The 12,353-nt window shown below is 34.4% G+C and overlaps 1 protein-coding gene across 1 annotated transcript in view; it reads left to right on the top strand.

The window, feature by feature from the left end:
- Positions 1–7,844: 7,844 nt before the first annotated feature.
- LOC131079975 (flowering locus K homology domain) overlaps positions 7,845–12,353 on the top strand; it is a 200,076-nt gene continuing 195,567 nt past the window's right edge. The window contains exon 1 of the mRNA XM_058018026.2: positions 7,845–8,155. The gene's annotated coding sequence lies outside the window, so the exon portion shown is untranslated. The remainder of the gene's footprint in view (positions 8,156–12,353) is intronic.

Consider the following 12,353-nt stretch of genomic DNA (forward strand, 5'->3'; position numbering starts at 1 on the left):
TTATGTTCATTAGTTAACACCACTTATGTTCACCGCTTATGTATATATTGCTTGCTTCAATTCAAATGAGGCTATATCTTTTGCAAGAAGTACAATCAAGACACACGAATTAAATGTATTCTTGATTAATCTTTTGAATGTACACAAGTTCAAAAGCTTTGAGTACAAAATGTGAAATCCAAAAGTTCTCCAGCATCTCCCCTTTTGAAAAAATCCCCCTTTACAAATGACTTGGCCTTGTATTTATAGGCATCTTGCAATAATGACCTTGATAACCAACTCATAACTACTTTTGGTAACCACTTTGTGTAACTACTTAGAATAACTTCCTAAATAGCCACTTAAGATAACTAACTTTTGATAACCATTTAGGATAACTACCTAAGTGACTACTTCTAGTAACTACCTTTAGGAAACAAGTTAGGATAACTGACTTTTACAAAAGTAAGGTTCAAATTCTAAGTCGTGTTACACTGGATAACATAGGCACTTTTACAACAAAATAACTTGAAACTTATAACTTTCAAGTAAGGACCAATGTGAGGTACTTATCCATCTTCATCTTCTTCGTTGATCTTTGTGACCGTCTCATCATCTAGTCATCTTTATTGACATAAAGAAGTAGTTTTCACCAACAAATTTTCTTCAAGTACATATGTGCTTCAACTATTCCATTAAGCATCGTTCGCTTCCATGAATACACCTTCTTCCAGAAACCAAATAGTCTTGCATCAATGTGACTAACTTTATTTCAAAATATTGCATATTTTGTTCACATTTCCCCATAACTATCTTGACATGACATTAAGTGAGAAGAGTTGAATGTCTTCACTAAATGATAAATTTATATACATCTATACATCCTTTGTCCTGGCGATATCTTTATGATCACAACATTCTTGTAGCAAGACTCTCACGTGATATGCTCCTTAAGTGTACCATAAAGCACATTGAAATGTCATTCATTTGAGCTAATAATGTATCGAATATTGAATCACAAGATCACCAATCTCATCAATAGGATCAACAATACCGCAAGGACAAACAATCATGATTGTATTCATGTTCACATAGCAACTTGAGTAGCATGTCCATAATTACTATTGAGAGCATTTTTGAGCCATTTTGTGCCTTAAAAAGAAAATATGTTCATTGGAATCATCTCCCACAATGGTACCCCTGTTACCTTTATTTTTAAAAATGATTCTCTATGTTTTGGTGTGATATTTCTTTGACGCATTCTGTCAATACTTCTTGCACTTCTCTTCATCTCCACATCGGCAAGGTTCTGGAAATTGACTTTGGGCTTTTTTGACATATCTGCTCAAAAGCTTTTAAATTCATTCTAACATGTCTTTTGTGTGCAACCTGTTATTATTTCATTTTGCTTCATGAAATGACACCTTCTTGAGGCATTATGTCAAAATATGTGTGGGTTTGTAATTCAACGTTTTGCATGCAACATCTCTACAAACCACTTCAATTTGTTACACACATATCCAACAATCATGACGACATGAAACCCGTGTATGAAGGGCGTTTGCAACACGGATTTGGCTTTGTGTCTATCTTGCTATCATCCATTTCATTTCTCGAGATGACATCTTTTGGAGGCATTTGTCAAACAGTTCACTGCGCCTTGTTTTATGCTTCCATATTTTGCATGTACGAGAGCATCTCTTGTCTGCACCTGCACACTTCAAGATACCCGACGTTGGCATGAAAGGAATTGGTATGGGTCGTGGAGCTTGGGTTTATAACTGCCTACTGCATGTGCTCGAGAGCTTTCCGAAGCTCTTTCAACAAATCTATTTTGTGCATATCCTATGACCATGGAATTTCGTTTGAACCTCGGGTAGCTATAATAACTACCTTCTTTTAGGAGTCCGCAGTTCAAGTATCATCCACAACATATATTGACAACTTTGCTAAGATGCACAAAACACTGGTGCTCCTTCCATTTACTTTTGTTTCGACGGTTTGGCAAAATTAAATAAGTTAGGAAAAATAGCCTTAAAATGAAGACTAATGATTCTTCACTCTTTGTATCGGTGTTCGATAGTGATATGTATCGACTTCTTTGTAAAACAAGTAAACTATCTGATATTACCTCGCTTATCCTTTGCATTTTTATCCCATCAGTGATGAGTGGGAAACAGGGAGCAACTCGGCCTTGTACTTATCCATTTCGTGTATAATTTCATGATGTTACGTGCCAATGAGGGGTTCTATCAACCAACTTGTCTATGCGTGTGAATGTGATCAACCTCCTACACAAAGCATGTATGATTTTATGGTTTTCAATTCAACTTCTAGAAGTAGTGTCAATAGAAATACTCGACCTATATTTGTATATTAATAATAAAAATTTATGGAGTCTTCAAGATAGTCAACACAGACATGAATTTCAACCATGCGTGCATAGTGATCCATCTATTAGAATATGTTTGAACATGCTGCATTAATTCATAGATTTTTTGAGCTTCCATGTGATATCCATTTTGTGAACATTTTGCAATTGCTTCAATTCATTCCTTGAGATGATGTCTCTTTGAGGTCGACTATCAAACATCTCAACACTATGGTATGGCTAAAGTCTTTTCAATAAATCTAATTTCTGTATAACCTGTCGAACATTCTATTCTGTGGGATGACATCTCATTGAAGCATTTGACAAACAGTTTGCATGCCTTTGTGTAAGCTTCCACATTTTACATTCATATATACTAGCACATTTTCAACTATAATATCTGATATAACTCTCGATACCAATATATCTTGATGCATGTCCATACGCTATTTTGAAGCTTCCATTTTTGTACGGGCGGGGAGAATGCCAACAATGGTTGTGGAATTTGATTTTACACCCATCAAATTGCACTTGCTCGAAAGTTTCTCAAACCCCAAAAGTCCATTTTGTGTTAAACTTGCAACTATTACATTCGATGGGATGACATAGATTTGAGATATTTTGTTGGCCGCTTCCTTGTGTGCATTTCTACCTGATGCATTTGCTTTGAAAGTTTCTAAATAATTTTAATCATGGATCCTTCTCTATGAGTGTTCCATGAGACCATATTTCTTTTGAGGTGTGCTAACAAACATTCCATGAGGTGACATCACTTCAAATAATTCCACCAAAAGGTGTAGAAATCAACTATACCCTTGCTGATTGCGTTTGTTTAGAAGTTTATTTCTTTTAACAAACTAATTTTGTGGTTCCGTCAAGTTAGTTATGATAACTAACTTTTCCAATCGACTTCTTGGAGAACTTTCCAAACAAGCCAAAAGCACCTTCACTTCCCTCTTTGCATTTCATGAATCACTTACTAGCCTCCTCATCAATGATTTGCACAAGTGCCACAACTTGCCGATGAGTTGATGATTTGTGAATGATGGCAGTTACTTTATGTCATCGGGATCTTTGAAAACTGCAACAACTTTTCATACTTGTAATGCATTGACATCCTTCAAAACTTGAACAACTCACCGACAAATGAAGAACTAAGTGGAGTGAATCGGTCTCTTTCAAATCTTTGTAAACTGACCCATAAATATCATTTTGATATGTAATTTGATGAAAGCTCTATCTTCAACAATTTAACTTCTTGATTTCATTGGAAACTTGGATGGCCTGGGCAATTATGCGAAGTGACAAATCAAGTTTTAATAACCGTTTCATTTGGTACTTCTTGTTGTATGTTTGAGAGCCTCCTTAAAAATGCCTATGCATGACATATCAATGAGAAATTCTGACAATAATCTCAATTAAATGATATGTTTATGAACACGTTTGTCATTTTTGAGAGCTTTACCATTATGGTATATCATGCAAACATGACATTCCTTGAGAAATACTTGTTATACTATTCACATGCCTAGTCCCTGCCTTTGCATTTTGCAGCTAAAACCCAAAGAGCTTGTAGACGATGGAAGATACTTTTAGTGAGGAGCTTATCAATCTGAGGAGTTTGACATGAACATTTAAAATTTTGCAAGTTAAAAATAGGGCTAGCACATATATACATTTTGTATGATTTGGTTACACATATGCTGATATTTGTAGAGAATAATCACACTACAACATATTTACATATATGTATATTCATGCATACATACATACATATATATATACACACATACACACATATATATATATATATGTATATACATTTATATATATACATATGTGTATATATAAATACTGTTGGTGTAAATAATTATTCATCTTGGATATTATTACACCTTACTTAGGAAATGCATTTCATTGTAGTTTGGGTATGAGACACTTGGGTGTTTGTGCCACATTGGGATAGTATGTGTAGGAGAATTTCCACCTTTTATGGCGTTGATCTTATCTTGTTGTTACATTCCACATCATGTGGAATATTATATTGTTTCTCCTACCTACCCACGCCTATTTCCTACCTACCCTTGTTTCTTATTGAGCCACATGTCATGTTTGTGTTCTCACATATCCACAAGCCTTGCCTATATAAGCAGGCTCATCTACTTTGTTTGTACGGACAATCATTGAACATCTTCTAATGATCCAGTTGATCATATTTTGCATCTTGATAGAATACAGTTTATTCTCATTATACATTTTATCTCTCTTATTTGTGCTTTCCATTGCCTCTAAATCTTGGAAAATTCTCTCTCTCTCTCTCTCACACACACACACACACACACACACACACACACACACACACACACACACACACACACACACACACACACACACACACAAAATGTATGTATAAATATACATATATGTAAATATGTTGTACATATTTACAAATATGTATATTTATACATACATGCATACATACATACATATATATATACATATACATATATATGTATGTGTGTGTGTGTGTGTATATGCACACGTTTGTGTGTGTATATATATGTGTGTATATATATACATATATATATGTACACACACACACACACATATATATATATATATACATATACATATGTACATACATATACACACACACACACATATATCGGTCTCTATGTGTGTGTGTATATATACACACACACACACATATATCGGTCTGTGTGTGTGTGTGTGTGTGTACACACACACACACATAGATATATACGTATATACTCTTAATATATATATCTAAAGATATACATATATACTCTGAATGTGTGTGTGTGTGTGTAAAGATATACGTATATACTCTGAATGTAAAGGAAAATGGATCTCATTTTATGCTATTACTGTATTTTCATACTTAAATCTGAGAAGAGACAACTTCTAGAAACATAGTAAACATGAGATTATCTTTTGAATACCTATAGCAAACATGAGAAACAAAAAACATTAGATTTCTTGATAGATATACGTATAAACTCAATAATTTGGAAATAGATTATTGTTACTATTGCAATTGGAAAACAAAAACATAGAAGATGAACAATAAAACTGTGAGTTTTTGCATGCTAACAAATACTTAGAACACATGAGGAAACATAGTTTTAAAGATTGTGTACTCATAACTTTTAGTTTCAATTTCTTTATATATGCGAACACGTGCATATATGTGTTACAACTTCTTTTCTTTTTATATTATGTTTATTTAATTTATGCTGAAAAATGAAAATAATCATTTTCTTGCAAATAGAATTACGTTTTATTGCATACAAACTATGAATGCTTGCGATTGAAAGTGCATGTCATATAAACTTAAAGAAAATGTATGAGAGAAATAGGCATGCTAGATGAATGATCATGCTAGTCATGTGTATTAGGGAAAGTTTACCTTCCGGGACGGGTGCCGAATATGGGGTTTTAAAGAGTATAGTTTGCTTTTCCAAACTATTTTTATTGCTATGCATGGCATTATACTCGATTGAATAACTTATTGACCATTGGAATGGATGGATGTATTTATGCCTCTCTACCATATCCTTGTATTGATCTTGCTTGTTTCTTAATTGAGTTAGAATAATAGAAAATGCATGTATCATTCAAGGCACACACCAAGATTCTATCTTGCTTGTCGAATTCTTTTTGCTAAGCAATTCGTGCAGGATCGGGTATTCTTGTTTGATTAAGAATTTCGGAGAAGCGTATGCTTCAAGGTTGGGTGGAAAAACCACCTGAATCTTGTTCTCGCCTTCATTCAAAGGATTGAACTGAAGATAGCTTATGGATAGAAGATCAAATGAAGTATCTTATCTCATTATTGTATTTATCTTGTATCTTAGATATTGTTAACTTAAGGCTATAGATTGCCTAAGTCTTGTAATGAATCTATGAATATTGAGTTGTATGTTGGAATACTATGAAAGAGTACTCATTTTTGTAAGATTACTACTATTTACCTATTTAAATGATATAGACTTGGTAATTTCAACTTATAAACTTGCAAATTTTATGATTTACTTGAATGACATTATGAGTATTTGGAATGAATCAAGATGAACAAATGAATTTATTAAGGGAATTATAGATTTGTTTGAAGATAAAGAGTTTTCATTCTTTTATTGATAGTTAGAGCGTTTATGTCTTTGCACAATGAGGAATAGAGCAAAAGGAGACAAAGTAAACTAAGGTGTAATTTGCTTGCATATCATCAATATCATTTGACGATATTATAGGTATACTTGCCTTGGTCTAGTAGAGCCAGAAGTGCAAGGGAATTTGATCATTTTGATCAATCCTGTTCATTGGCCAAAGTCATATGTTGATCCTGATTATAGAACTTGACATATTCTTAGGTTTAGACAAAACTTTGATTTTTGGAACCAACACATTCCTCAATGAAATTGATCACATGGTTTTTGTTTCTTCTCTTGAGATCCTAGGCTTCACTTTATATTGCTTAATGATTTGTTTTTATTAGAAAAATTTTATGTTTAGAAGAACAATTAAGGTTGATTGCTCCCAAAAAATTCAAACTGCATTGTATGAAAGGCCAATATTTAATAACAAGTTGAAGAGGTATATTGGGTTTTTTCCTCTATGCATCTATTTTTGAAATATGATAGGTCCTCACATGATATAAATTGATTCCACACACAAATATTTGTTTCAACCACACAATTAACTTGAATATGTTTTACATCATGATTTCACCTCGTGTTCAAGCAAAGTTTAATTTGCTATATGTTTGAACATCACAAAATCATATTTGATATCATAATATAGTTCTATATTGTCAAGTAATAATTCATAATTTAACATCATTTAACTACTTAAAACTAAATAATCATAATCCATATTTATTATTATTATTTTGTATTGCTAATCAATTACAAATATTCCTCTCATATGAGCATCATCATGAAAGTAATACAAGCTCTTGTGAGAATAACCATGAAACTGATAATAACTCCTTTTGAGCAACCACACTAGAAATCACTTATGGAAAACCAAGAGTCACAACTTAGAAATTCATTTATTTAGAAACCATCACATTAGAAGCCAACTATGGAAGACCAAGAGTCACAACCTTATATGAACATCAACATGAGACCAATACAAGCTCTTGTGAGCATAACGATGAGACTAATAATAGCCCCTTTCAAGCAAGCACACTAAAATCATCTATAGAAGACCAAAAGATACAATATAAAAATCCATTTATTTACAAACTACCTCCACATTATAAACTAATTATAGAAGACTAAGAGTCACAACTTAGAATTCCATATTAGACATCCCATTGAGATTTTAATTTAGATCTCTATTTTGAAAACTCATTGCTTACATATACTAGATATAATACTCAGCTTAGAATTCCATATTAGAATATAATACTCAACTTAGAATTCCATATTAGAATATAGATCTCTATTTTGAAAACTCATTGCTTATAGATACTAGATATAATACTATTGTGCTGTGAATTTTGGCCTTCCTAGTCTATATGTCATCAAATTATATGAGACGTTGACGCACAACAGCATCCATGGAAATTGACACGAGTGAGCATTCAAGTTCAAAGTAAGCATCAGATCTAAAAACACAGGCGAAACCCCTTTGCAGGCCATTCCATGTAGTATATCGCTTACCAAGTGTTATGCTTAGCATTTGATGCTACGAGAGTGTGATGGTCATTGACATCTGCTGCTGCTCAGATTTGAAATCTGCTGTGTCTCTTCTCTTCTCTTCTCTTCTCTTCAGTCTGCGGTACGTCATCCACCTCTTTAACTTCTTAGATTTTTGCAAGCATGACTTATTTCATTCAATTGCTGCCTATTATGTGCATTTTTTTTTGGGTTTTTGTGAATTGACTGGAACTTTCGCTACCATCTATAGTTTTGCAGTCACCATGGATTGCGGATGTAGTCTTAGGGTTTACTCGTAGAGGTGAATAGTTATTGTTATATCCTCCACGTCCATTTTATATTCATATCCTTGTTGCACAGCAATTCTTTTGTATTTACGTAGATATCATGTTCGGATGAGACGTTGGACAAGCAAGGCGGCTCGTTTTTTCATATATTGGAAATGTTATAATCTCCTGGGACGAGACCAAGTGATGAAAGCATCTATCGCTTTTTGGGCAGTCCCAGAATTAAATTCCAGGAAACATGATTAATGTTTTAAATTTGTGTAAAATGCCTCATTCGATTCATTGGTTCAATTTGTTGGAAGAGATATACATTTCTCATAGCTACCTAGCAAAAGGCTATCCTAAGAAAGGAAATTTATGTTATAATATTGCAGCATTCGCAGAGTTTTCAGATCACTAACAAAACAGATCAATTTCATATAAAAACTGAACAGAGAGAAAAACAAGAATTTGGTTCAGCAATATGCCTACGTCCACAGAAAGCAGGAAGAATCTTTATTAACCACACAGAACTACACAACTTTTGTGTTACAAGCAGTCCAATTTATAATGGACTCTACAGCACTGACTAACCGATTGCTTAGCTGGAGCAAAGAAGGAGAATCGTCCATTTTTAACAAATTACATTGAAAGAAGTTTGTTCTACATATTTCCCAGCTTGCATAACAGAGCATCACCTGAATCTGTTTTCGTTGAAACAGATCTTGTTTGCATTGGAATTTTGGGAAGGAGATAATAACAAATAGTTTCACGAGACTTCACATCCCAACATTCTCCCACTTGAAGTCCAAACAGTACTGTGAACAATCATGCTCCAAGATATCTCCTCCTTTCTAAGGTCTACTGTCATAGGCTTACCAATCCAAGAGAAGCTCTACAGAACTCCAGCTTCTCTTTTGAAACCACCTTTGTAAATGCATCTGCAGGATTCAAATTTGTATGTATTTTTTCCAACTTGAGCTTACCCTCTTCAAGAACATTTCAAATATAGTGATAGCGAAGCTCTATGTGCTTTCTTCGTGAATGAAATGCTGCATTTTTGGCCAAGTGAGTGGCACTTTTACTATCACTATACAATACGAATTCCTTCTGTTTGTTACCCAATTCAGATAGTAACCTCTGCAACCATAGCATCTCCTTTGCTCCTTCTGTCATTGCAACATACTCTGCTTCATTAGTGGAAAGAGCCACTACTTTCTGTAACCTGGAAATCCAGCTAACTGCCGCTCCTGCCAAAGTGAACACATATCCTGTTGTTGATCGTCTTCGATCTAAATCTCCAGCCATGTTTGAATCAACATATCCATGCAATTGTGCATCTTCACTTCTAAACCTCAAAACATGGTTTGAAGTGCCTTTAAGATATCTCAAAATCCATTTCACTGCTTGCCAATGATTTTTTCCTGGATTACTCATGTATCTACTGACCACTCCCACTGCTTGGGAGATATCTGGTCTTGTACAAACCATAGCATACATTAAACTCCCAACTACATATGAATATGGCACTGTTGCCATGTATTCTTTTTCTTCAATTTGAAATGCTCTGCTAGAGGTGTGCTTACTGCCTTGGCATCCTTCATGCTAAACCTTTCCAATACTTTTTCAATGTATTCTCCTGTGACAATATAAGTTCCTTTTTCTTCCTGTCTCTGATAATTTTCATTCCAAGGATTTGCTTTGCAGCACCCAAATCCTTCATTGAAAATTTCTTAGAGAACTGTTGTTTCAAACTATTAACAACAACCATGCTAGATCCTGCAACTAGCATATCGTCAACATACAATAATAGCAATACAAATTCTCCATTGTCAAAAAACTTAGTATAAACACAATGGTCAGATTCACATCTAGAAAAGTTCTATTCAGACATGAAAGAATCAAATTTCCGATACCATTGTCGAGGAGCTTGTTTCAACCCATATAAATTGCGATTTAGTTTGCAAACTACTGCTTCTTTACCTTTTTCTTCAATACCTTCTAGTTGCTTCATATACAATTCTTCTTCCAAGTCACCATGAAGAAAGGCTGTCTTGACATCAAGCTGTTCCAACGCTAAATCATGAACAACTACTAAGCCCAACACTACTCTAATAGAGGTCATTTTCACAACTGGTGAAAATATCTTTGTAAAATCAATGCCCTTTTGTTGAGCATATCCCTTGACCACTAATCTGGCTTTAAATCTTTTCTTTCCATCTACTTCTTCCTTCAACCTATACACCCACTTATTTTGTAATGCTTTCTGATTGGGTGGAAGGGTTACTAGATCCCAAGTGTGATTTCCCTTAAGAGATTCCATCTCATCTCTCATGGCTTCCATCCATTTATTGCTTTCTTTATCTACACATGCTTCTTTAAACGTGGTGGGTTCAGATTCATCAGAAAGCAACAAATACTGAATAAAATCTTTATACTTGGTAGTTGAAGGCCTACGCTCTCTAGTGGACCTCCTAACTGGAGGAATCAACTCTTGTGCATTACTAGCTGGAGGAGCATGTTCTTCATTATCTTGGAAATCTTGTGGCTAACCATGTGTTTGAATTTGAATTGGTGGTTGTGGCTGGTTTACAATTACCTTTTGTTTAAACATATCACTACCATTCGTGATATCTTTTAATGGAATATACTCTTTAGGTGATTTGACTTCTTGTAAACCCGGCATTACTTCTTCATTAAATATCACACCTCTACTTCATGTGACACACTTAGTAACTAGATCCCACAACCTATAACCGTATGTTTCTTCTCCATATCCAATGAAGATACACCTTTTAGATTTCATGTCTAGCTTAGTTCGTTTTTCTTTTGGAATATGAACAAAAGCTTCACATCCAAACACACTCAAATGATCATAAGAAATTTTCTTACCTAACCATTTTTCTTCTGGAATTCCAAATTCAAGTCGAGTGGATTGTGCTCTGTTAATCAGGTACACTGATGTATTTACTGCTTCTGCCTAGAACTCTTTTCCTAGTCCTGCATTTGAGAGCATGCTCCGTGCTCGTTCCATAATGGTTCTATTTAACCTTTCTGCAACACCATTCTCTTGTGGTGTAAGAGGAACAATCTTGATTCTCTGAATACCATTCTCTGCACAATACTGATCAAATTCTTTCGAACAATACTCACCTCCATTGTCAGTTTTAAAACTTTTAATCTTATAACCAGTTTGGTTTTCAACAAGTGCTTTGAAGGTTTTAATTTTTAAATAAACCAAAAACTTCATACTTCTTTTTCATCATATAAACCCAAACTTTCCTGGTGCAATCATTCAAAAAAGTAACAAAATAAATGGATCCTCCAATAGATGCTACCTCTGTGGGGCCGAAGACATTTGAATGCACTAGCTCCAATGGTCGTGTCTTCATCTTGTGTTCTTTTTTAGAGAATCTTGTCCTCTTTTGCTTGCCATAGATGCAATGCTCACATAACTCCATATCCACTTCTTTCAAACCTGGAAGTTGATTCTTCAAAACCTTAAGTCCCTTTTGGCTCATGTGTTCGAGCCTTTTATGCCAAAGCTCTGTTGCGCTATCTGCTACTGCCATTGTAGCTCCCACTTCAATCTGACCTTCTAGTACATACAATGTACCAGATTTGCTTCCTCTTGCTATGACCAATGCTCCTTTTGTTACTTTCCATGCTCCTGCTCCAAATGTAACATTATATCCAAGAGAATCTAATCGCCCAGCTGAAATCAGGTTTCTTCTGAGTTGAGGAACATGTCTCACATCTTTCAGCAACCAACTGTTACTGTTCTTCATCTTCAATAGAACATCTTCTTTTCCAGTGATACATCAAGGTTGATCATTGCCGAGATAAACCTTACCAAAATTACCAGCTTGGTAATTTCTAAAACAATCTCTTGAAGACGTTGCATGAAACAATGCTCCCGAGTCAAGTATCCAAACATCTGCAACAACATCACTTGAAGATAAAATAAGAGCATTAGCATCTTCTTTAGAAATTGTATTTACCTCATTATCTTTAGATTGATTTTCAGCCTTCTTCTTGCTCTGGAAGGTTCAA

This window comes from Cryptomeria japonica, chromosome 10, assembly GCF_030272615.1.
Source record: "Cryptomeria japonica chromosome 10, Sugi_1.0, whole genome shotgun sequence".
NCBI classification, from domain to species: Eukaryota; Viridiplantae; Streptophyta; class Pinopsida; order Cupressales; family Cupressaceae; genus Cryptomeria; species Cryptomeria japonica.